The 26,754-nt window shown below is 38.9% G+C and overlaps 1 long non-coding RNA gene across 1 annotated transcript; it reads right to left on the reverse strand.

Moving 5' to 3' along the window:
- Positions 1-18,473: 18,473 nt before the first annotated feature.
- Positions 18,474-25,752, reverse strand: LOC124273204. The gene is made up of 3 exons (XR_006897574.1): positions 25,742-25,752; positions 19,654-19,656; positions 18,474-18,547 (listed from the first exon to the last, which is right to left on the reverse strand). It is a non-coding gene; the product is annotated as an uncharacterized LOC124273204 (long non-coding RNA).
- Positions 25,753-26,754: the final 1,002 nt, after the last annotated feature.

Below are 26,754 nucleotides of genomic sequence, written 5' to 3' on the forward strand. Positions count from 1 at the left end.
TCCAAAAATGGTCCCATTCTGTGACTCAGCTGACCCATCTTCGTCTGTCTTACAACGTAATAATGAATGATGCTGCAATTAGTTAATCCCTGCATCCGTCGAGAAGGATTCGACAAATACAATGTGATGTTAGACGATAATATGAAACTGAATTCATTCCTGTACCGGAGAAGAGGAGTAAGAGATGGACGGGTTTCCATCTTTTGGACTTTAGGGGGTTAGTCTTATTTTTATTATTAAAAATAAAATAAATGATTCAGCAAAGAGGGTACTGTCAGGCTGGTGAGGCTCGTCATCAGGTCAGGGTCATTGGCTATTCTGCACGCTTCCAAGGTGGTGATTGCGACTTCTCCCTTGTATCACTGCCTAATCACACCCACCAAAAGCTGTTCGGAGAATGTGATAGAAAGGCCGTGTTCCTGGAACAAACAGGGTACTCATATTGGTGAACAGATTGAGATGGTACCAAACCTAAGGCACCGAGGACAAAGCGGAGTCGGACAACTTCGTACTGGTGGTTTTGTTTGTATGTTTGCGTGCTTTCTTTTTTGACCGCATTCCAATGTTCTAGCTATATGACGGCGGTCTGTAAATAATTCTGGACCAGGTAATTCAGTGAATAAAGCCATGAGCATCGATCTACGCAATTGGGATACATGTGTCAACCAAGTCAGCGAGCCTGACCACCCGTTAGTTGCCTCTTATGACAAGCATGGGTTGCTGAAGATCAATTGTGACCCGGATCTTCAAGGGTCCCCAATTTAGTCGTCCAGTAATTGGTTGCTGAGGACCTATTCTGTCCCGGGTCCACAAGGGGCCGTGCTGGAGGTGCTGGCGTTAATTTAATAAGTGACATCAAATCTGCCAACAGCCTTGACAATCTTTATGTTTTTGAGCAGATACACTGGTTTTATTAGACGTTACTTATACCACATTTTTTTCATGAAACAAGCGGACCTGTGAAGGTCCGGGTTAGAATGACCCTTCAGTAACACATGCTTGTCGTAAGAGGCGACTAACGGGATCGGGTGGTTAGGCTCGTTTACTTGGTTGACACCACAGGCCCTCGTGTCTTTGCGAAGATTAAAGATTAAGAAATATATGTTTTTTGAGATGACCCCCGACTTGAAATGCTTCACTGGCTCGCTGGCTTGGTTGACACATGTCATCGGTTCCAAATTGCGCAGATTGATGCTCATTCTGTTGAACACTGGATTGTCTGGTCCAGACTCGATTATTTACAGACCGCTGCGAAATACCTGGAATATTGCTGAGTGCGGCGTAAAACTAAACTCACTCACTCATGAAACAACTAATGTAGTAATGTTTACATGTAATGATAATGCTATGTACGACTTGTAAGACATGTAGGGCTTCGGGGTAATTGTTGCGACATAATTATTGTTTCCAAATAGTGTACACGAGACGGTGAGCGTATAACGCCCCACCAGGTGCATCCGTCATAAACATATGCAAAGGATAGTCAATAGTTCACCTGAAGAAAATTGGGAACGTATGGTTCAATAAGGAATTCCATTGGACATCAATTTTGTAACTGAAGCATCAAATTTGGAAATGTACTGTACTTGTCTACCATAAATCGTCTTGAAAGTTTTACAGTTGTAACCGTCATCAAACAAATGGGCAAGAGTTGTATAACGCTCTTTGAAATCATGGTTAAAATAGCAAAAGTCGTGAATTGTAAACAGTAAAGGCTGGAGCTGTTAGAATATTGCTCGACATGAAAGAAAAGTTGACCAATGGAAAGTCGGTTTGGATGTTTGTTCTTTTGTCACTCTGAATCTTTATGCATAGATCTAAATATGAAACAGTTGAGACCGTTTCACTTGTCTCCTTAATTTCAAGTTCAACTAGGGTAACAGTAGAAAGGAATTGGCTATTTTATGGTTATTTAACGATTAAAGAGCATCGTCATACCCAAAGATTAAAATAAACCCTCTTGGCCAAATTGTTTTGATTTTGCCAACCGGAACCGAAATTCCGATTCATATGCATAAAATATCCGCTAGGAGGGGAGCACAGTTGGTGGCCGCGGGAATGCCTACTTCGTGTGTAAATTGTTTAACTCAAAATGTTACATGGAAGCTATCAAGTAGGAAATCCAACATTTAACGTATTGTTTTCTCCATAAACTTCAAATGACTATTGCTTTCATTTTTCGCAAACTGCCCTTAAGCTCCAAACATTCCAATAATTGAACAACCTGATATGGAGTTCGTTCAGGAAAAGGGAACGATGTCAATTTGGATGAACCAATAAGCATTGCTATTTTAAACCACAGTGGTCACTTGAGTTTCTATACAGAGTTCTTAGTTCACATCATCACAAAAAGACTCATTCACCAAGGCAGTTCCAACGACCTAGTTCCGAAATATGTTGGAGTGATCATTTGAGCTTTAAGATTACTTTGTCACACGGAATCAGAGTAAACACCTGAATGTTTTTGCTTCTTTCATAACTTGAAATTAGTGCTGAGGTTTTAAACAAAAGTCATCTTATCAATCACATTGAAAGGAACGCATTCAATTTCCCAATAGTCAATTTCGCTCCAAGTCCGAGCCATCTTTTCTTAAATCTTCTCGGAGTATTTCTTCCCAATTGAAAACTAACGTCAAGATGTACTCAAAAAATATCTTTTTACTCCGCCAAGATTATAATTATAGTCGTGTTTACAGTTGCCAGGAACAACGTGTTTGTGAAGATGATTTACAACGAATCCTCCACATAACCCGATACATTTGATACTGAATCAATATTGCCATCGCATGTTTGGTTATGAGTGCCACTTGCAACCGTCACAATCAATGTATGAGGCAAGTCAGTGATCTAGAGACCAGAGAATGAGCAGCAGCATGTTGGTCAAGCTTCTGATGTCCCTCGGTTGGCAATCCGTTATTGTCCTTCACAACAAAGACCTAGGTAAGAGTTTAGGTAAACTATTATTTTTCTGTGTTCAACATAACATGTGTGTGCATGTGTGTGTGTGTGTGTGTGTGTGTGTGTGTGTGTGAGAGAGAGAGAGAGAGAGAGAGAGAGAGAGAGAGAGAGAGAGAGAGAGAGAGAGAGAGAGAGAGAGAGAGAGAGAGAGAGAGAGAGAGAGAGAGAGAGAGAGAGAGATTAACACCTTTGAAGTTGTTAATTTACTGCTTTGTTATTTCCATCAATGTTCTCGATTCATATAGAAATTTCTATGCTCGCCAAACATACAAAGGTTGCACCTGCATACATGCTTTTTGTGTTGGGATACCTGAGGTTATGTGGAATGTTGAAATTCTAATTACTTGTTAACACATCAGTAGAGGAATGTGGCGTCCAGTCTGTAAGTTTTTGATTAAAGGTGATCCGGAAACTTCCAGACTAATCCAGCTTCACAAAAAAAGTTTCTGAATTTTTTTTATTATATTTTATAATATAAAACGGAGCAGCCGCTTGTCCAAGATCCGCTGTTGTGTGAAGATTACTGCTCTGACCCTGAATAACTAGACAAAGTAATGATCCGGGAACGAAAATGTATTTTATAAATCTTATACAATATTTGTCAAAATTATTGGATTACAGTTGTACGGTCTATATTGTGTGAAGCCATCAATCACTAGTTCTTTGGAACACGTTTCTGTGCTTAAAAAATCAGAATTGGTCGAATTGGCCAAATATTAGGAACTTGACATCATATCAGGTATGACAAGAGCCTGTGTCAAGAACATTACAATCACGAAACTGGTTGAGTGAAAAATGAGTGGTGATTATCGTGATGAGAGTGATGCATCAGTTACTCAATGATGCTAGTTTTGCTGTCATATTCTCTCACAGGATGATTCTTAGGCAGTAATAGCTTTCAGGCCGGAATTCACAGAGTTCTAGATTACCTACCTCATCCCTACCTCAGTTTCATTCCAACATTCCTACGTCTGGAACTGTTTTTCTTTTGACAAAAAGTTCTTCTCCAGTTTGTTCTAAAATACTTCTTGATTTTCGCTAAAGCCTACTTGAAGATATTGCCATAGGCAATGGCATTTCTGAGCGTAAAAGGTTTGCTGCTGAAAAAATGACATTCTTCCACAATATAGTGAATGTCAAGTCACTGTCAATTTGCAGTGATGATGTCGATTTCAATGTTGAGCCCATCACCGGTTTGGTGCTCTTCAAACTGTTTTAGGAGGCATCTCTGAGGTTTCGTTTAGGGGTTCAAGTGGCTTTATTAACGGGCCTTTCTATTTTCTTAAAACAGATTGGGTATTTGGGTTATGGATTCCGGATTTAGAACAATGTTGGGAATGATCTCGTAGAAGATGATCATGTTGTCTGTCATTATCGAAAACATATTCCCGGTAGTTCGACCTTGGGTGTTGTTCCTCCAACTATTGATATACACTTTAGTTCTGAGAATGATTCCAATTAGAATTTAGCTGGCTGTAACGATTTTAAAGGAGAGTATTGGTCATGAGTATCGATACAGATACAGAGGATATACCCATAAGTAAAACTAGGGCAGTTTAATTTAGAAGATGCTGAAGATGTTCCTTCTGATACTGGACGAAGGGTTTAACATTTTTCTAAATTTAACATGTTTTGAGTTTTAGACATGAAACTCCTTGAGCTACTATATTTGGTGTCAACAAACAAAGAGGTTTGTCAACCTTTACATATGTGATACTCTCACTTATGTGCAAAGGAAAAAGAGAAAAATCGTTTGGGACAGGAACTATCAGGTTACTTTTGAGAAAATCGAAGCCGTTTTATAAATCATAATTTCATTTCATAATTCCCTTCCTGTTGACACATCCTGTGTTTCTTAGCGCGAAAGAAATGCGAAACTTTAATATTATCTTGTTTTTCAATCTTTTTAAGAAGATTTACTTGCCAACACATGGGTTCGCGCCATGCTAAACAGTTATTGATCAACATATCCGTTGCAGATCAGAACTTCACGTTGTCCTTGGAGACATCAGGCATTGCCCACGTTCACTATGACATCAGCTCGTCCACAGATGGTGATCTGCAGAAACTCCTGAGAGACACAGAGCATGTGATCAATCCTTCCTTCCACGTCCTTCTTCTCTCTGACATCCGCACCACCATGTCAGTCCTACTTCAGGTGATAAAATACGTTTACATGTGTACATTGTGTATCAACATGGTATGTAAATATGTTTTCGTGTAAGATGTGTAACATATTGTCACGAAACGGTTATCCCACACACAAATCGGTTCACAATGATTAAAGTAAACTGTATTGTGAAAATACAAAATTAGATTTACATTAAACAACACAGCACATTAGGTAAATACACAAATACTCATTCGTTCTCCTTAATGTTCAGACAAATCCCACTGTTGACTCCCCGTTGATTCCATGTTGAAATACGCCGGTCTCCGTGCTTGAATCCAGAATAATGTTTGAACATGACAAGACGCATGCTATCCAGTAGATAAGACAAAGGCAGGTAGACAAAGATACGCACTCGTGTTGTTATTAAACACGTTCAGAATGTCTCATCGTAAACTTCTCGAACGATCGAACCTATAGCATGCAAACAAAATGGAGTGACCGTCTGAAACTGGCCACGGCAACACTTATCGTCTTGGCACTAATAATTTGGTTTCACTGACAGTTACTACAAATAATTTAATAACAGTTTCAACTGCCTCTTAAACCAATGATAATATATAAATTATAGATTGTATTAAATTTTGGGATTTTTATCCATATTGAGTTATAGTAAATAAAATGCATTACAGTAATTGATAATTAATGCAAATCCCGATTTAATTAACGCTTAATCTTTAGTCATTAATATTTATACAGGATCATACAGAAATGACCTTTAGCATGTTCTGAATAACGACATTATGTGTTTTATGTGCATGACCGTTCATGAATACAAATTCTTTAAAATTGAATGATTGTTACCTAAAATGTATGTTTTTAAAACAATTTTATAAACTGCCCTTGTTTCTTTCAGTGTAGACAAACACCTATTTCACCTCCAATAAAATTAAGTTAAATTAATAGAAAGGAATTATAGTAAGCACAAACATATGGAACATTTGACAGGTTATGATTTCCTATATTTGTTCAATGATTACATGGCTGTGACTGTTACAGTGAGACTAGTTGCAATCTAACACGACATGTGCTGCAGGCAGCATGTCAATCCGAGTGATGTGGTAGATGCTGAGAGTAGGCTGGTCTAATTTGGCGGAGACAAACCATCTGTAGACAATACGCGAGTGGTTTCAGTCCTTGCGTTAGTCGATGGATGGAACCACCTCTGTTGTCTAGTGGCTGGAGTATCTGCACTGAGAGCGGGAATTTGATGGTTCGAACCCCGGCCGCGTCATACCAAAGAATGATAAGCGATTGTACTTGAATTTGGTGCTTGGCATTATAGGAATACGCCAGTGAAGAATACATCCGGGTTAGAATGAATCTTCAGTAACCCATGCTTGTCGTAAGAGGTGACTAACAGGATCTGTGGTCAGGCTCGATGACTTGGTTCACACATGTCATCGGTTCGTAGTTGCGTAGATCGATGTTCATGCTATTGATCACTGGATTGTCTTGCCCACTCTCGAGTATTTACATACCGCCGCCATATAGCTGGAATATTGCTGAGTATGGCGTTAAACAACAAACCAACCAACCATTATAGGAATGGAATAAACCGATGACTTGTGTTTCAGTGGGTTAGCAGGGCGGCGGGGTAGCCTAGTGGTTCAAGCGTTCGATCGTCACGACGAAGACCCGGACCCCACATGGGTACAATGTGTGAAGCCCAATTCTGGTGTCCCCCGCCGTGATGTTGCTGGAATATTGCTAAAAGCGGCGTAAAACCAAACTCAGTCAGTCAGTCAGTTTAATTATGGGATCTATTATTGTCATGGCCCTCCGATCACTTTATGTAACGAGGCCATTGTGTTTAGTATTTTGTAGTAACTTGACAGCATTCAGCGTTCTCCTCGCTTTAACCACAAGCTTGTCTGGTCCAGTCGTTACAGTTATCATGGTAAAACTTCTCATAGCTAGAATAGTATTGCTGGAATATTGCTGAAAGTAAAACTAAACTCACTCAGTAGGTTAACACTATAAAACCAAACATGACATGACAACATACGCGTCCCAAACGCAATGCAAGTTATGGTAGGCTCTGTTAAAGTGACGACGACACATTTGAACTGAAATAAAACATGTAAAAATTACTTCGTGCAAATTATTGAAGGGTCTTTTAATATGTACCATGAGCACATTACAACTGAGATAGGATGTCTGAAATTACTCAGTGCAAATTATTAAAGGATCTGCTAAAACAAAGTATTGACATATCTGAACTGTAAGGCTGACTGACTGACTGAGTTTGGTTTTACGCCGCTTTTAGCAATATTCCAGCAACATCACGGCGGGGGACACCAGAAATGGGTTTCACACATTGTACCCATGTGGGGATTCGAACCCGGGTCTTCGGCGTGACGAGCCAACGCTTTAACCACTAGGCTACCCCACCGCCCCATGAACTGTAAGAAAACACCGAGAGGAATATTAGGGCCTGGTTCAATCAATTTGATGTTTGGAATGTTGAGAAATTGTAAACAGGATTCAGGTGTTAAAATCATCGACTCCTAATTAATTGTCTCTGACTAATACATTTGTGCCTCTTGATACATTTATCGATAACCTAGTAAATAGTTATTCTTTATAGCAATTGATTTGAATTCTAGACATCAATACGACGTGTCAGAATATTCCAGTTCCGTCACGTACATCCAGACTATTGTTCACATGTTTTCTTTGATCAGATGGGAATATGCGGAACAAAGACAAAGTCTGCGGTTGATCTCTGCCATGTGGCAAAGGTGCTGATTGTTGGAACAAACGATTATCTGGAAAAGCTGATGGATAGCAATATTCAAGTAGAAAATGTGGCTGTGTTGGAATTTTCGGAAAACGAGGTGAGTTTCAAATTACTTTGGAGACAACGTGTCCGACAGATTCTATTAACCTTGTGTTTACTTCCTGGTTCTGTGTGTAGAGCACTCGATCAATCTTAGAATTGTATGGCTCACCATTTCAGATAACATCGCGGATTCGATCCTTTGATATCGGTTGTAATGTGATGCGGGCGTGTCCGCAGGTAGTATAAGATCACATTTTATTTTCTATCGGCATTCGTAATTTGTTTGTATTTAAAAGACGAAGTCAAATATACTAAGCAGCAAAAGAAACGTCAGTTTGAAATTTTCCTTCGCAGAAACGGATAACTGTAAACTCATTTAATGTTTTGATTGTATATATTTTACAACATCTCCAACTTTATCTCAGTAATGGTCTCAAAAACGCAACCTGATCTCTGAGATGGTACGGTGTTCTCCATGTTTTTCATGCAACTCATGCTGCACGTGCTGTTCACAAGGACCAGCCTTATAAAATGCAACCCCAAACCTGGTTGAAACATTCACATTACAACGTCAGCAGGATGCCGCGACTCACGACAGCTCAGAGGAACCAGGCGCTAGGAAGACTTGAAGCTGACCACACTGCACAAGCCGTGCCAAGCCAATCACTTCCAGGTCAACGTTCGGACCATCTACAGGGTGCAACGTTTCCGGGCTACCAACACAACAAATGATTGCCCCCGTACTGGCAGACTAAGGGTGACCACAAGACGACAAGACCGCGATGTTGTGCGACAGCATGTACAGAATCCCTTCATCCAGGCATCCGAAACAGCACGCCAGACAATGGGAACACACGGAGACCAATCAGTACTGATACAGTACGCCGACGTCTTAACAGCGGGAACCTCCATTGCGGTAGACCTTACCGTGGACCTATCCTCACCCCTCGTCATCTGCGTGAACGTCTACAGTTTGCCCTCAAACACCACAACTGGCGATACAGGCAATCGAGAACTGTTCTGTTCACAGATGAGAATCGGTACTGCGTATCAACTGCAGATGGCACAACAAGAATATGGCGAGGACGTGGCCAGCGTTCCTCAGACCATGTAATGGAAAGAGACTCATGGGGGGGTGCAAGCATCATGGTATGGGATGGAATAGGCCTGAACCAGAGAGTGGGTTCTGTGGTGTTCCAGAACCTTGGTCCAGGGAGAGGAGGCGGCATCACAGCGGTGCGCCACATCGACCAAGCTCTCAGACCCTACGTCATACCATATTTCGCACGTCACCGGAACAACATTTTCCAGCATGATAACGGCCGGGCCCATACTGCCAGAGCTACACGGGACTTCCTACAGCAGAACGGTGTCAACATTATGCAGTGGCTAGCCCTTAGTCCTGAGTTAAACCCAATTGAACATCTTTGGGATGAAATTCAGAAGAGACTGAATAATGTCATACCAAGGCCGAACACAGCCGATTTATTGCGAGTGTGGTTCCAGGTGTCAATGACCTTCATTAATCGATTGGTGCACTCCATGCATAGACGCTGTGCTGCAGTTATTGCCGCTCGTGGTGGTCACACTAGATACTGAAGTCAAGGGTCTGAATGCACTGCAAACGTTCACGTAATGTCTTGAAATTGTGCTGAGTTATTCATTAATGTGTCACGATATTGTACACAAAAGATGTTTTTGATCCGCTTATTATGTCCATTTCTGTAATGATTTGATTACAGTTCCTATCTAATTTTGAATCCGTACTGACGAGGTTTTTGGCTGCTGAGTATATATTCCAGCTATATGACGACAGTCTGTAAATAATTGAGCCTGGGCCAGACAATCCAGTAATCAATTTAACATAAGCATCGATCTACGAAGTTGGGATACCATAACATGTGTCAGAAAGCCTGACCTCCCAATCCCGTTAGTCGCCTTTTACAAGTATGGGTTGCTGAAGACCAATTCTAACCCGAATCTTCGCGGGTTATGCATTCAGAGAACATACAAGCACATACAAGCAATAAAACCTCTTCCATAATCATACGGACTCGGCAATAAAAGTGTCCATCGGACTTTATAATAAGCATTTGCTTGTAAACCACGAGTACATACAGGGATCCCAGGTGTTCGCAAAACAAGTTAGGGCATCCTGCTAGAATCTGCCACAAACACATGCAGTGGCACGGGCACCACCACATATCTACTGTTTGTTTTGTAATATTATTTTGTAATATTATTTTCATCATAAGAGCTGTTGGTCGAGAGACGTATAATTTCTTTGAAATATTCGTTCAAAACTATGTTCCATTATACCACAAAAGTTATGAAACCAAGACACCAAAGGTTGAAACTGCTTGAAGTATGCTCGACATGACTGGAAAGTAGACTGTTTGAAAGTTGACGTCATTGCTTTTGTCACAGGAACTTACGGATATCATCATCATCATCATCATCATCATCATCATCATCATCATCATCATCATCATCATCTCATCATCAGTTTTATATTTCTAGTTCCGCAGGGTATATCAGCAGCATTTATTATCACTATTGAACAATGTCAGATAATTCATACACCTGGGCCCCGTTTGACAAAGCTATCTTAGCGATACGCCTGTCGTACCTCCTATACTGTAACATAGACTTACGACAGTCGTAGCGCCTCGATAGCTTTTTTAAACAAGGCCCTTGGGCTAAGTTAAACTATTTTTCCAAACTTTTCCCAACCAGAAGACTTTTTTTCATGCTTAAAGATACAGATAGGAGGGAGCAAAATGTGTACCCGTTGGAATGCCTTTCACACACGTTCCCAGACGGAGCACAGCTAATGAAGCTGATCTACCTTTAGAGGAGTTTTAGCAATATATTGCCATGGCAATATCATGTCATAATATTGTGATTGGCTACTGTGTATCATTAATAAATGTCTTATCTGTGCAAAATCTATCCCAAGTGTAAACATGAGCTCATATAAGCTCATTTAGTAAACGTGATGAACCTAATGATGCACGTTATCCGTTGGAATTTCTATGGAGGCATGGTTGCTTTGGTTAGTCCAGAAAGGTTTCAGATCGTGATTACCAGGGACCAGCAGATGTACTTTGTACTGTCACGACTTCTCTTATCACCGGCCTTTTCTATGAATCTGTAAACATATAATTTTCACGTCTTCTTTCACGTCATTCCTTTCATGAAGCTGTTCTGCTTGACTGTATTGATTTTTCCATCACAAGGTATCAACATTTCAGTGAAAAAACAGTGAAGGATCTTTTTGACCATGTCAATTATCATTTGATAATTGCTTTTTGAAGGAAATAGAATTGTTTATAAACTTTTGAGTAATATATATGTTTTGTACATGACACCTTTGTTAGATTTGTCTAAACATTGCTAACATCTGAAGGGATGGTGTAAACCCAGCTAGGTCCATGCAGGAAGCAAAAATACTGAAAGTTCCCATGGTCCCTAATATGGTGATCTACTTTGAGCTGTTGGCAATCTATAGCCTGTTTTGTATTGTATTGTCTTCAATAGTTTCACCATTTTAGATTTACAAACTTGTTTTACATCTATAACTGTGATATTCTAGTTGTTTTTACTGTGCCTCGTTGACAGGTTTGTATACTGTTGACAGTAATTTAACTTTCTGTATTATGAATGCATACTTGTTTTAGTCACGATACGGCTGAAATAGTGCCGACGTGACTTAAAATCGTAACTCACCCACTGCCCCAGAAAGGACAGGTGACTGTTATGTCAGTGTCAGACTGTTCAGATGAACATGCTGCTACAGCCTTTGACACAATCAGAGAAGGTGCGCATACCATTCAGATTTAGTTCCACACCATCAATCATTTAACACCGCTATAGATTGTGTTGTGCAGTTCCAGGGCAATTACACACCTATGATGAAGCTTTACTTTGCTTGCATGTTGTTTAACTCAGGAGTTTTCCAGCTGTTTGAGGGCTGATTGAAAGTAGTCGCGTCTAAATCAGACAATCCAGTGATTGACATGATGAATATCAATCTTCGCGTTTTGAAATACGATGGCATGCATAAACCAAGCGAGCGAGTCTGACAGCCTGATCCCTTTAGTCGCCTCTTACGACATGCACGGGTTGTTGAAGACAACTTAATTATTCTAACACGGATCTTCACAGGTCCTCGAAATAAGGAACTAGGACAGGACTTTACATTACCGGAGACAACTGTGAGGGAGTGAGTTTTACGCCGCCTTTAGCAATATTCCAGCAACATCACGGCGCGGGACACTATAAATGGGTTTCATACATGTGGGGAATCGAACCCGGGTCTTCGATGGGACGATGGGACGCTTTTCGCGTGCCACCTATTCAGAGGTTCGTGGATACTTCACTTAATGATAAGATTTCCCATGAAGATCCGGGTTAGAATTATTCCTCGTGTTTTGGGGCGAGAGGAGTATCTTCTGGGTATAGTTTGGACAGATTCAATTACACGTAGCAAAGGAACAAGAAGTGTGCTTGCATCGGGTGTGGTTCTTGGCTTGTTTGTGTCATGAAGATCACCGCAGCAGTTGTGTCCCCTTGTTGTGTCAGCTGGTGATCCTTGTGTCGTCAAAAGGTCGTCCCGGAACGAATTCCCGGTGACGAGACGTTGATTTTCAATCAAGCGCCTGCTAACATGAACGTTAAATCCAACCTAATTGTTGCCAGTGTTTCGAAACATTCGAAAAATACATGTTTTGTATTACCAAGCTCTTGGTCATGCAAGAGTGAGTGAGCGAGTATGGTTTTGCGACGCTCATAGCAACATTCAAACAATATCACGGCCGGTGACACCAGAAATGGGATTCACGTAATGTGGGGAATCGAACCCTGGTCTTCCGAAAGCGTTAACCGTTACGCTAACCCACAGTCCCATGAACTTCAAAGATGTTTAATGGAGGCTCAAGAATCGTTGCTCGTGTGATGACATAGCAAGACCTGAAACAAGACTGTATATTGGCATTCAGTTTGGAGTAGACTAATTTCTAGGGGTGGGTATTGCAGAGAATTTTCATATTGCGATATATTGCGATGCGAAAGCATGTATTGCGATATGTATTGCAATATATTGCATGAAGTATTTTTAAGCAAAAAACTACTTATAATCGAGTTAATTTTTTATTTATAGAGCAAAAACATAACAAAATCACTAGGCTTGATTAAGCTTTAATAACAACTTTTAATCATGATAAAATAAAAATATGAATAATATTTGGCACAAATGAAACAAGGACATATCCAAAGATTTCCGAGTGTTACGAAGTTTTCCGAATGCAAGTCAAAATACCGGTTTTCGATCAGCGTATCGCAATACGTATCGTTTTCATGTCTGAACCGTTAAATACCGGTAAAACGGTTATATTGCGCAGCCCTACTAATTTCAATGTCCCATTTAATTAACGAGGGGTGCAATTTTCTCGAAAATCCTTGATAAAAAAATTATATGATCTCTTGCAGAACTGTCAACCAGAATCGGTAAGAAATGATTGTGAATGTTATTTACATAGTTGTATGTATGTGTATGATGTTGTGGATTTCCGTGCATTGTCTAGGTCTCTCCAATTCCTAGTAAACATTTGAAATTTCCCTTTTTTTTCTTGTAAGAAATTATACTTCAGAAAATAATTAGTTTTAATGCGTGAACATTTTCTTACTCTAGTTTTGATCATCTTGTACTCCCCAACTAGTTTTTTTAGTGGACTTTGTTTTAGTTTATGTTTCGGCAGCCAGGATAGGTATCGGGTCCTTTACATAGTAGTGAGTGAGTGAGTGAGTTGGGTTTTACGCCGCTTTTAGTAGCAATATTGCAGCAATATCACGGCGGGGGACCCCAGAAATGGGCTCCCCACATTTTACCCATGTTGGGAGTCGAACCCGGGCCGTCAGCGTGACGAGCGAACGCTTTAACCACTAGGCTACCCCACCGCCCCCTTTACCGGTAAAATGTGCATATACAGAATGTCGATGACAAAAAAAATTGTTAACAATATATTTTCATGAATAACACTTCCTCGTGTTTTTATTATTATTTTGTTACCGTTTGTTTCAAAGAGAAATTTATCCAGGATGAGCGAAAAGGATGTATTCACGTTATCATTAGTGTACAAACGATGTACGTTTGTTAAATGTCGTGACCTCCACGTCACGCCACGCCAGGTATTATGGTAATTGATGTCAAAATTGCCTCAAAACCTTCCGATAATGTTCTGTATATACCTTTGAGGTGCATGTGTACGTTTGAGTAGTGGTCCGATAAATTTACATATTCGAAGATTGGTCGCGATTGACTAAATGACCAAACAATCGATCATGTTTTCTCATAATCGAACACAAACAATTTTGAAACACTTGTTTGCAATGACAATATTTTTCACAAGGTTGGTTTTGTCTGTTACATTTTATAAGCACGATCGATCCAAGTCATGATTGAATTTATCTTAAAGAGTCCATGAAAGTAATGTCAATCATATACGAGTCATCCTTTAAAGATGTGAAGTTTGCAAATGCATTATGTGCAATTTGCAAAAATACCCGAAAGAACTACATGTTTTTTCTTTACTTTTTGTGCATGAACCACCATAACCAGGAACATTTGATAAATGACGCTAACCAATAATTGTCGATGATTGATCAGTTGTAATTAACCAATCATCAATTATGCGATTTTAACCAATTCCCAACACTAGTAGGTTTACGAAAAAAATGGACCCAAGCAAGTGTACATGTATGAACATTGTCCTGTCTTACGTTGTCATTCTCTGTACGATTGTGTAGCGCATGCGTGTTGACGCTGTTCCTGCTATCGCTGTGTCCCCTCCGTTAAAGATTTTAACTTTTGTGCGCTAACCACACGATAGTTACCGATCCATCTTTTTTCAGGGATGGGTATGAAAAAATCAAACGGCAGATATTCTTGGGTACAGGATACGCCGTGCCGTGTACTATACTGATATTTAATAGAATATTTAGGATTTTGAGCTATTTTTTTTATCTGTTAATCAGGCTGAATTTGTCTCTCAAGTGAAATTTCTCTCTACAATATACACTTGGATTATTCAAAATGAACTTTCAGCCAATGACAACAAGTCTCTTTGTATTTTGGCAATTCCAAATGACCAATGAACATAGCTGTAGCAAATTAGGAGTCACGTGACCATGTGGGTAATCCGAAATAATTGTCCCTGCTTACTTCAAAGTTAATGCGGAAATCGAGTTTTGCATAAATCTCTGATTTAATCACATTCTGTGTTTTTACTTATCAAGAACGTTAAAATCTGATACACTTTCAATTCAAAACGATTTTACACGTAATAGAGCACACTTGAGGGTACATGTAATACCGACTTAGTAATCACTGTGTGAACCCGCGCTTACAGACTCTGGCCCGGTAGTGGCACTATATAGGACCATGTTTCCTCCGTCCGTCACTGTACTTCATAACCAGACATGGTTGGACATGACAAAGGTGAGAAAGACCTTTGATATGATATACCGAAGATGAGAGTACCGTATTTGTGGAAATCAGCGTCACACCCACCCCACAACACCCCCCTCCCCAACTCATCTCACGTCCTTTTTTTAAATCTTAATGGAGGTGCCTCCAACGTTGCCTTTTCAAAGGCTTTCCTTGTTTTAAATTGCATCGTTGTGATTGGAGGCGTGAAATGTTTCAACTTCACAACGGACGCACTTATGAATGCCCTTTTCTCTCCCAACAGACCCAGTACAATACAACGAGAATATGGACACTGGTATTCCATCCAAAAGGACGGGAGTTCCAGATCGTACCTTTGTCTGTGGATCAACCAGATGTGTTCCCCAATGTAAAGTTTGGCTATAACGACAGACAACTCACCGTTGTCATGAAGGTAAACTTAGCATATTCATGTGCAAACTGGTTCCAGTTTAAAGTTTCCAGTTTCGTTTTAGAGATAAACATCAACCTCTGGATCATTACCTCTATTGGAATATAATTATCAAGTGATTATACGTCGATGATTAGTTACTCGTTCCGCAGACACGGGGCTGCATGTACACTATTTTACATGAACTACCGTTATGTTGATCTGTGTCCAGGAACTTCTTTAAGTTACATTTAAAAGGTTAGTATAACGAATATAGTTCTATGGATATACAACCTCTTTGTTACAACGAATGCCATTTATGAAGAAGTGATTATATCCATAGAGTTATCTCCCTTGTTTTGATCACGTGAAGTATGTTTTTTTATGATGAACAGTATTTGCAATATAAATGAGCTTTGTCTGTTAACACATGATCAGTATCAGCAAAAGGACCCTACCTCGTATATGCTATTGATGAAAGTCTATATATGTTTACAGTTTTAAAAGCAGTTCATATTGAGGTTCTGAAGTATTTATCTCAGTTAGAACAAAAGAATGAATGACAAGCTTCAATCAAATCAAATCATGCAATTGTCCACATCTTCTTATGAAGGACAGCATTTAGTTTGATTCTCATCTCAACAGGACATGTCGTATGACTGGGGATACGAGATTGTCAATGACCGGAAGGTGGTTGGTCTGCAGTTTCGCATTCTGAAAGTCATGGCCGAAAAACTAAACTTCAGGTAAATATAAAACCTCAACCCCAACCTTAGAATAACCGCCGAAACAGTATTTGAATATATGTATGCCGCTATATCTATGAAAGAGATATCTGTCGAACGAAATTCTTTCCTAAAAGTATCATGTAGAATTATAGTTACATTTTCTGGTCATTTTATGTGCAATCAAAACCACTTTCCTCTTATATTGTAACCAGTCTTTATGTTCACAACAGCTACAACGTCATTGCACCAAGAGAGGACGAGTGGGGTAGGGACATCAACGGTTCCTGGACAGGCGTTCTTGGGATGCTACAAAGGAGGGTAAGGTAATTAAACATAGCTCTCGGCTAATTTTAAATTCAATAGCTATTTACCACGAGGGTGTAAGGTATGCGACTGTAGTTTAAATACAAGAACAATAAGAATTGTCTGGCTTGGAAAACTCATGTATATTAATTATTAAGCAGTGTTTAAGAATGCCTAGTTAATGCATATATGGATATATATGATACGAAAACATCAATAGTCTTAATTATCTGTCAAAACAGATTCCATAGAGTATAAAAGTCCGAAGTAGGGATGACTAATATAATCAATGATCAGTGATTACACCAGTTTTTTATGGTATACTTGCGATGAATATGAGAGGCATTTAGAAATTGGAGCAGTAGGGAAGGTTAACAATATATGAGAGTGAGGGCTGTAGTAAAGAAGTTGTTCATCCATATATTGTTATCCTTCCTTACCGAAGAATATCATGTATGTTTGACCCAAATATATTAAGACTCAGTTGTCCTCGCAGGAAGCTGACCTTGCTCCGGAGATGATGACGATCCACAGTGACCGGCAACCTGCTGCTGATTACATCCTGCCTCCTGTGTTAGAGAGCAAGCTGATGATCCTGTACAAGAAGGAGGCAGATGCCGATCAGGACCATCTGTTGGTCTTCCTCCGCCCTTTCCTACCTCACGTCCTGACCATTCTTGGAGTAACCATGGTTGTCTTTACGGCATTACTATCTTGCGTAAGGTACATTCAAATCAGGACTATGGCCTGCACAAAGAAGAATGCTGATTCCGTTGAAATACCCAGAGCAATACCTTCAACTGGAACTATTGCAGTGACGACACTGTTTGAAACTTATGGAGCTACTTTAAAGCAAGGTACGTGTTATTCCATAGCGCAGTTATAATGTCAAGGGGGAAAGTGAGTTAATTGTCCCCGTGGTAAAGTAATGATTCGCAAAATGGATATATATAGTGTGTGAAGCCCTTCCTTGGTATCCTTAGAATATGAGATTGCTGCAAGAGGCATACAGCCATATTTACTCACAGATTCCACATCCAATGTTTATTCCTATGTTTGATCAGAGAAGTTACCAGCACCAGGTAGCCTCAAAAAAGGATTCTTCAAAAAATGTTATAATATTTGATACTTGTGGAATCCAAAGTTGAAACAAAACGTTTGCACAATATCTGTAGAAGAATTAGATGTGAGAAAACAACAAAGAAATTTTGTAAACTTGACAGTTGTATTCTTAAATGATACAAAAACAACACACCAAGATCACAAATCCGTTCAAAGGAATTACAATGGCAGTCTAAAGAGATTTCAAATAGAATGGCATTATAGCATGAAAGCAGTTATTACAGTAGTAAAGATATTTATGATTATAGTCACCTCGCTACAGCATAACCAAGTTCTCAAAAAAGGTCACGGCTGAGTATCCAGAGTGAGTGATCTTCATGCAACCGTTGATCCTCTTGTCATCTGATATGTAATGTGAGATGACCAAGGCAAGAGTTTGCCTTCTTTGTTTATAAAATCTTCCAGAAGTTTCTGTTCTCGAATTTTGTCTAACTCACTGGGTTAGAATAAACTAGATGCTCCCAGATCAGTCTTACACCAAATCCAAATGCAGTTACTAGCCCACAACTGCCCACAACAACAACTCTATGGGATAAGATGCTTGATTGGCGTTTTAGAAGATGCTATTTGATGAACATACAGAATTTTCTGGATTTCATCATCTCTTTATTCAAAAGAATGAAAAAAATATAAAGGAGATGAAATCCAGAAAATTCTTTATGTTCAACTCTATGGGATATCAGGAGAAACAGTTCAATACAAAAACAAAACTGTTTCACGATGAACAACACTGCCACTGAACATGTTATAAGGTTAAGAATACTTTTTTACGAAGTGTTTGGATATACAGAATAACCTCATGTCTGCTTCGATGCGCATATACTTATGAGAAATTACCTAAATATTTTATATTTATATGTCCTTTACAGTTTTCTTAACATTTCACTCAACAAAAGAGTACAAGTACGCCCGTTGCAATTTTGGCTTCTTATGGACATTCATTTAAAAAAATCAGAATCAAAATAATGCGTGTTGATTTACCTGAATATTGTTATGTTTGAAGTTAGATGTTGGAACGTTTGGGTAGCAAAGTGATGACAGGTTTCGCTTGAAATTCCGTAGATCTGAGTTCGATTCCCCACATCGGTTAGTTGTCTGAATTGTGTCAACGGTAAACAATACTCATTCACGAACTATAGGTAGAAGTTGACTCACATTTTTATCTCTAAATAAACTGCGTCCAACCAATCAGGAGCTGGATCAACTATACCAGGCGACCCAGGGCGCTTTCTAATGGCGGTATGGTGGATCTTCACAACAATTGTGTCCGCTGTCTATTGTGGAACCATCATGGCGACGCTTACTGTGAGAATACAGAAGCCGCCATTCACTAACTTTGCTGAACTGGCGGCCAGAGGAGACTACAAAATAGGATATGATTCCTCAAGCATAATATATCAATATTTTCAGGTAAACAGTGAGTGAGTGAGTTTAGTTTTACGCCGCACTCAGCAATATTCCAGCTATATGGCGGCGGTGTGTAAATAATCGACTCTGGACCAAACAATCCAGTGATCAACAGCATGAGCATCGATATGTGCAATTGGGAACCGATGACATGTGTCAACCAAGCCAGCGAACCTTACCACCCGATCCCGTTAGTCGCCTCTTACGACAAGCATGGGTTACTGAAGGTACATTCTAACCCGGACCTCCACGGGTGTCAGGTATACAGAGTAAAGTGCATGTTCTGGTGTTGAATTGTAACACTTTCTCTGGACTAATCCACTAAGACCACGTAAGAGAAACATCCTGCCCCATGTAGAGTTTGTCACGTGTTATGTGTTAAGCCAAAATAGATCGTCCTAGGTTTCAGAGTTTGTCACGTGTTATGTGTTGAGCCAAAATAGATCGTCCTAGGTTTCAGAGTTTGTCACGTGTTATGTGTTGAGCCAAAATAGATCGTCCTAGGTTTCAGAGTTTGTCACGTGTTATGTGTTGAGCCAAAATAGATCGTCCTAGGTTTCAGAGTTTGTCACGTGTTATGTGTTGAGCCAAAATAGATCGTCCTAGGTTTCAGAGTTTGTCACGTGTTATGTGTTGAGCCAAAATAGATCGTCCTAGGTTTCAGAGTTTGTCACGTTTTGTGTGTTGAACAAAATAGATCGTCCTAGGTTTCAGAGTTTGTCACGTGTTATGTGTTGAATAACAAAATAGATCGTTAGGTTTCAGAGTTTGTCACGTGTTATGTGTTGCGCCAAAATAGATCGTCCTAGGTTTCAGAGTTTGTCACGTGTTATGTGTTGAGCCAAAATAGATGACTATATAATGCATGTATCTAGACTGTACTTGTGCCTGTAGCTAGTATGCTGTAATATAGTCAATGATAATGAACAGCATTGATCACATGAGTATATGATGCTCTATAATTTAAGAATACCAACCGGCCCGATGTCCTGGCAATTAGGCAGCGTGTTGAGGAGCTATCGGCTAGTGACCCTGATGTACTCGACTTCAACATGACCAAGCAGTTCCACAGAGTCAAGCAGGGGAAATATGCCCTCCTCTTGGGCACCATTTTCTCCTACTTGGGAAGGACAAGTAATCAGATGGAAGTCATTGACTCCAAATATGCTACAGCCTTCCTTGCCTTCCACCTTCCGAGGCTGTCTCCCTTCAAGGATGAGCTCGAAAAATGGTATACCCTAATTGTAGATTTAAAGTGACCAACCCACTTAAGTCACAAACTCACACAAACCTACCACCCCAAACAAAAACAGCAACAACAACAATAACACACACATCATTACAAATGATGCTTTTCGACCGCGAAAAAATCAAGGATTGATGTATTAGTATCGTCCTTGTTCCATTTCCAGCTCAGGTTTATATTTCATGCAAACCTTTCTGTGGGTATTTAAAAAACTGGCCCAATAAGTCCATGTTTGAATGGAAAAAACATATAATAATTACAAGGATCATGACTCATCATCTATTTTTGTTTCAATTCGACATATACAACTTAGTTCTACAGATGCAATAATACACTCAGTTTGACATTTTGTGCCATGACTAATGGACGCCGTGTCGAAGTTCCTAATAGTTTGCAATAAATTCATATGTCATTTATCAAGGCAACAGATATAGGTCCTGGTTGTAGGAGACACGTTTGGATCAATTAGAAAAATCTAAATATTGTTTCATTGTGCATGGTACTGGATTCAAGGGCAGTCTTGGATTTAATTTGGTACAGCTGTTCAGCTTAAACTCTCTGATTAGTCTGTATAAACTACTATACAGCTGAAAGTACTGGGAAAACATTAACACTATGGCTGACAACATGACATAATGCCACGGGTAAAATCATAACGTGTCAGTCTTGAGTATCCTAAGAAAGAGATTCCAGCTGGAGTTAAAATTTGTATTAATGGATCATTGAAAATGAGTGATGACACCAGGTGTTCGCGAAAAGGGTAAGCATGTCTATTGGTAGAACTCGTCATTCCAAAATTTGTCAAAACAATGTAAGTATTTATAGCGTGGCATTACTTCTACCATGCGACGACGGCCTGTAAACAAACCAGATCTATGGACCGAAACATCCAGTTAATTTTCAATTACGGCTACTGCGTAGAAGTGCGGTAATTAAAAAACCCGTTATGGAAATAACACATTGATAAACATATACTTCAAACCACGTTGTTGGTTTGTTTTTGTTTGTTTGTTATTTGTTATCTTTGTTTGTTATTTTTTTTTGTTTTTCTTATTATTTTTCTTTATTTTTGGGGTGTGTTTTTTTTAACTTAATTTCTTTATTTCTTTATTTTATTTGGGGTGTTGTGTGGGTGTTTTTTTTTGTGGTGTTTTTGTTTTGTTTTGTATTTTTTTTTTTTTTTATTTTTTTGTTGGGTTTGATGGGCCTTTTTGTTGTTGTATTTTGTTTTGTTTTGTTTCATTTTTTATAAATTTTGTTTTTGTTGTTGTCTCATGTCTGTGTATCATTTTGTCATCAACAGTATGTATTCCCTGAGAGACAGTGGCATGCTGCAGAAAATCTTTCAAGAATGGGTGAAACATATTCCCAAGATCAAATATCCAGAAGAGAAGTTCCCTCAGCCTGTGTCTCTGATCAAGATTCAAAGCATCTTCTATATTGTTGGAATTGGTCTTGTCTGCAGTGCCCTTTTCTTGTTGGTAGAGGTTATGTCTTGTAAAAGGAAAAGGACACCGGCCAATAATACTTCATTTAATACATGATTCGAATAGGACAAGCATTTTGTGGTGGAAAACTTTGATATATGGTTTGTTTTTAAAGGAAAATCGCACCTGCCGATGGTACTTCATTCAATACTTGATTCGAATAGGACATGCATTGTGTGGAAGAAGACCTGACATCTGGTGTTTTTAAAGGAAAAGGACACCTGCCGATGGTACTTCATTCAATACTTGATTCGAATAGGACATGCACTGTGTGGAAGAAGACCTGACATCTGGTGTTTTGAAAGGAAAAGGACACCTGCCGATGGTACTTCATTCAATACTTGATTCGAATAGGACATGCACTGTGTGGAAGAAGACCTGACATCTGGTGTTTTTAAAGGAAAAGGACACCTGCCGATGGTACTTCATTCAATACTTGATTCGAATAGGACATGCACTGTGTGGAAGAAGACCTGACATCTGGTATTTTGAAAGGAAAAGGACACCTGCCGATGGTACTTCATTCAATACTTGATTCGAATAGGACATGCACTGTGTGGAAGAAGACTTGACATCTGGTGTTTTTAAAGGAAAAGGACACCTGCCGATGGTACTTCATTTAACACATGACTAGTCTGAACATTCATTGTGTAGAAAAGATCATTTGATATCAGGTGTGTTTTCTTAGATTGGCATTCCAGAAGTTGGCGACGTTTCGACATAGATTCTAATGTCGTTGTCAAGCAACATTAGAATCTATGTCGAAACGTCGCCGATACAGAATAAAGAAGTTGTATATCCATAAAAATCATCCTCATTCTTCATCTGGTGTGTTATAAAAAGGAAAAGTGCACCATCTGATATCTGATTTTAATACTGGATTCGAATAGAACATTCATTGTGTGGAAAAGAACCAGTTTTTGAGATCTGGTGTTTTATAAAAGGAAAAGAAACCTGCCGATGGTAATGCATTTAACTCGCATAGACCATGCATTGTGTGGGAGGAAAACGTGATATTTGATGCGTTATATAAGAAAGAGGACACCTGCCGATGATGCTTTATGAAATACCCGATTTGAAAAGAACGTTCGTTGTGTGGAAAGGAATATGATATCTGGTGTTTTATGAACGGAAAAGGACACCTGCCGATGATAATCTATTTAAAACCGGATATGCATTTTGTGGAACAGAAAACCTGGTTCACTGGGAATAGGACTCAATTCGTATCATTCAATATATTGTACAGCCCAATTGGGGACAGACATATGTTCGTTCACATAGCCAGTGTTAAATCATATGCACAATATATTCTTGACGATCATATTACATATCATATATGCACTGTAAGATATTTTTGTCGGCTGGGAGTGGAAAGAATCGATGCATTACTTTGTTAAAAACTACGAGCAGGTTCACCGAGGCTTCAAACCAGCTAAACAAGGGTCGCGGGACGATGGATCTCATCATACAATTATATATATTTTATTATACATGTAATGGAGTGTGTAAATGTTTATATAGACGTGTCAATGACTGCATGTTTTTGCGATTCACTTTCATGTTCTCATTTAGATCATTAGAAATGCGTGTACGATGGGGGCTGGGTATGTTTTTGGACCCCTTTTTTGCAAGATTAGCAATATCAAAGAGAGAGTGCGTGTGTGTGTGTGTGCGTGCGTGCGCGTGCAGGTGTGTGTGTGTCATGTTCAAACACGTGTAGAGGTAAGGCTTTAATGTGTCCAAACAGTTCTTTTGTCAGGAGGACGACATCAATAACTCCATTCCCATTGCACAGTTAGCACGAACATGTACAATCATCAACTTAAATATCATCCTTGTCATGTCAATTTCACTGAGATATGATCTTTACTAGTTTCGGATATTTACGGAGCGTTTAGAACATATGAAACTACCACGGACCTGTAATACAACATATACAAACTATATATAGCCAGTTTACTCATCCTTTAACACGCGTGTAATGTTTTCACAAAAACAAACTGAGTACAATCTTTGTATCTCTGTTTCTGGTAACGTCATCGGCTCGTCTGTTTCTGCAAAGGTGCCGATTGGATGTGTAAAGTTTTAACGTGTGACTGTTTAATCCATCATAACACATGTTTCAAACAAAGAAACTCAACGTTTTCCTTCTATATTTATACGGTACATAAATGTACACAATGAAAGTGTCAATCAAAACACTTTTCAAAATATTTTAATTCATTTTTTTAAATAATCCCATAGCACAAGATGTGGACTCACGTTTGTATGTATGTATATTTGAATAACAGTAACAGGAGATATCGTAGAATTGGGAAATTAGTGCCAACTGTTTGGAAGGGTTCCATCATTACACAAATTAACGAAGCATTTATTGACATTGGTTCCTTACAGTAAAGATTTGGAGAGACATGTAAACAACCTTTTGATTAAGGGATATTGCCTGAATAAAATCGAAGGTCTATCTGGTCAATAAAAAAGAAGGTCATTTTGGTCAATGGCTATATTTTATCTAAAATTAATCATGGAAAACATTGACTTAATGTTCAGATACAAGGTTATGCACAGTAAAAGATAGTTGAGTAAATAAGGCAGTCTTTCTATTGGGATTGATTGCAAACAGTAGAACCTACTGTCCAGGCTCCCAAAACATTTGTACCAGACCACAGGGCTGATAACTCACTCACCACTGAAATATCTTATTAATACCGAAAGCAACTTCAACTATATCCCTGTCTCAATCAGTCATGTCGTAAAATATTGTAAATATATTACTTGATTTGTAGCACGCATTTTTCAATCCCATTTTAATAAATTGAAATCATCAGGTCATTTGGGATTTCCAATGTGAAGTCATTGATGTTATTTTAATGTATTGTTTTGGTTTTGTAACGTGAAATTTATTATTCATAATTTCCGAAAATCTAATTTTTAAATATATTGACTTTCATTATTACGTCTCCCAATTAGTGATGGTTATTAACTAATTCCAAGGTGTGTGTATCTTGAATCTACGTTGAGATACAAGGTTCTACACTGTTATGGGGGTAATTCACATGTCCGTGAAAAGCGCGATCGCAAACAATAAATAACGGTGGATCAATAGGAAGGAACAAATTAATTGGTATGAACAAAACTAGAAGAATATTTTTCAATTTAAAATTGTTTAAACAAATTTCGTCTCTGTCAGTGTCCCATTGGGTTATATTGTAGTTTACAACCATCATAGCGATTGGCAGTCAGCTTGTTTGTTCATTTTAGAAGGACGTTTGCTTAATTGTGTTTATTTTGGTTAATTGTGTATATTTGTATATGTACTCACTAAGTCATGGCTACGTACAATAGGTAAATGCATTCAGTGTCTTATCCATGCTATACACACATGGTTAGCCCGCACGTGCACATACACGTCTCATGTGAGGAGTCCCATGCCTTTAGCCACCTTAATCAGATATATACTAGTGCTGATTTATACTTAATGGCCCTGGTAATCAATATTCAAACATACACATGGCAACATTGAAAACACGGGTGCGAGCTCTTTCAAAGATGTCATACGTTGGTTCAGAACTGTGGAACTGGCATATGAATAAACATTGATCTTGATGGTCAAAGTGTGTGACTCAAATCTCAAAAAACAATGTCATTCACTGTGAACCATTCTTGAGTTGTCTGTTTATTATATGGCCTTAAGAATGAATTTGACCATCAATACTACCAACATGTAACTCAAGAACATTCGAAAGGACTATATGTGTGTGTGTGTGAAAGGACTATTCATGTGTGTGTGTGTGTGTGTGTGTGTGTGTGTGTGTGTGTGTGTGTGTGTGTGTGTGTGTGTGTGTGTGTGTGTGTGTGTAACGGAGTGATTTTAAGAAACATGTATATATAAGTGCGTTTCTATCCTTCTCAACTGCATTACTCGTTATACAATGTCGTCTGCTAGCACGTAAACAAAAGGGGATAACTCTTCACAAACTAATGAAAAAGGATTAACGGAGTTGTCTCTCTTGAATGAAACCAAGCACTTGATAGCTGGTCAAGGTTGCTTATACTAGAAATCCAATTAAACATATTCCTAAAATTCTCAATAATTTCTGGTCATACTATATATACACGGTAGCATGACTGAGCTGGATATCGGCGCTATACAAATGTTAGTATGTATAGCATAGGTCTTTCGTCTCTGAAAATACCTACCTGTCACTTTTCATGATGGCTATACATATACTGAGATATATCCATATGAGTTATGAAAAGGACATTGCCCTGGAATGATCTGTCAAACGGGTGCCCTTTGTACAGTGTATTACCAACAGCATTCAGTTGAGTATATGTACGTTGACGGAACGAGTGCACACAATTCTACTTCGAATTATTCGGACTCGTCATGTTCTTGTCCAACAGTCTATCCATTGAGATAAAAGGCTTACCGTTATGCTTGACTGGGTTGACTTTGCAAATGCAAAGGGTTTACATTATGTATGTATGTATGTATGTATGTATGTATGTATGTATGTATGTATGTATGTATGTATGTATGTATGTATGTATGTATGTATGTATGTATGTATGTATGTATGTATGTATGTGTGTGTGTGTGTGTGTGTGTGTGTATGTATGTATGTATGTATGTATGTATGTATGTGTGTGTGTATGTATGTATGTATG

Source organism: Haliotis rubra, unplaced genomic scaffold, assembly GCF_003918875.1.
Source record: "Haliotis rubra isolate DU_JTF1 unplaced genomic scaffold, ASM391887v1 Scf178, whole genome shotgun sequence".
Classification (NCBI taxonomy): Eukaryota; Metazoa; Mollusca; class Gastropoda; order Lepetellida; family Haliotidae; genus Haliotis; species Haliotis rubra.